Raw genomic sequence first — 1,408 nt, forward strand, 5'->3', positions numbered from 1 at the left:
CAACAATGTTTCTGTACTCTCTGAATTGAGTATAAGAAAAAAGAAAAGAAAGAAGAGAAAAGGGCATTCTAATAGCATAAATTTATATTGAGCACGCATATATTTCAACAAATAGTAATACAGCCACGTCAAGCCGGGAAAAGGGAGAAATTAAAGAATGAAGAGTAGCACTAGCACAGAAAATTTAAAATATTGAGGTGCAGATTAATTTAAAGAAAATCATAACATAAAGTAATCTAAGTACATGAATGTATGTGACCTGACGACTATGTCCGTGAAGATGACAGCTACAACTATTATGATGACTACAACTATTTAGACGATGACTATGATGACTAAGAAACTAACAACATATCTCTATGGTGGAATTTAATTCGTTATTTAAAGTACATCCCCAATAACACCCAAAAAATTCAAAATCAAATATCATAATTCTCATTTTCTAAGGGTAATTAAACACACTGGACCATACCAATCCAGTAGTTCTTACCTGTGAATGGCACCATCATCTCTGTCTGTTCCTCATTCAACCCGACATAACGCTGTTGCTGTGCTTGAGGATTCATCCCATCAACAAACTGTATTTGTGACTGCTGCAGCTTCTGCACCGTAGAATCCTCCTTGATTTGAGTGAAAGTCTCACCAGGACCCTTCATCACTCCTTTGTCTGTCGCCTCCTGAGGCTGAGGTGACTTGCTGAGTGTTTCCATGCTCTTTTGGATTTCTTTGAGGTGTTGTTCGATGAGCCAACCCAAATCATTGAGATCAATAAGGTTGAGTTAGTGGAGGGACTTCCCAGTAAGACTTTGGAACATGATATCCGTTATCTCCTTTTCGTGATTATCGTTGCGCTGCTTCTTCAGTTGGTCAATTGCTTTAGTGATCCTCTGGCGTAGGAAGCTTTCCTGATTCACCATCTTCTTGTTCTACTCCATCTCGGGCATCCTCTTAAAGTCAGCAAGCACATGTTGGGCTCCGAGAGGGGAAGGCCAAACATCTGGTTGCGAGTCATAAGGGCTGTAAATGATTGTACAGGCTTTGACATCGCAAAGAGTGCTAAGTTCACTCACTTTCTTCATCAGCCCCTTCTTCCTTTTCTTGAATGTGGCTTTTCTTACAGAGTTGTTAGTGATATAAGAGAGCTTAATCTTTTTTCTAGTCATGGTATTTTGTCATGTGTGCCCAAGGGGCTGGAGGGGGTATATATAAAACGACACAACGGTTGAGTAGCCATTAGTAAGGAATGGGGCGGAGTGTTTTAATATGGAAGAATATACCATGTAAGGTAAGATGTGGTGCATTCTAAAACTGCAAGTGGAATGCCCAAATTATCTCCAAAAATGTTATGTCTTTAATAGGGGATATGGAAAAATCTTTTGATTTAGGGAAATGTAATTAAAAAAAATTT

The 1,408-nt window shown here is 38.8% G+C and overlaps 1 pseudogene; it reads right to left on the reverse strand.

Annotated features, from left to right (window-relative positions):
* Positions 1-452: 452 nt before the first annotated feature.
* Positions 453-1,192, reverse strand: LOC148268910 (agamous-like MADS-box protein AGL80 pseudogene; annotated as a pseudogene).
* Positions 1,193-1,408: the final 216 nt, after the last annotated feature.

This window comes from Carica papaya, chromosome 2 (genome assembly GCF_054855325.1).
Source record: "Carica papaya isolate Zhongbai chromosome 2, ASM5485532v1, whole genome shotgun sequence".
Lineage (NCBI taxonomy): Eukaryota > Viridiplantae > Streptophyta > Magnoliopsida > Brassicales > Caricaceae > Carica > Carica papaya.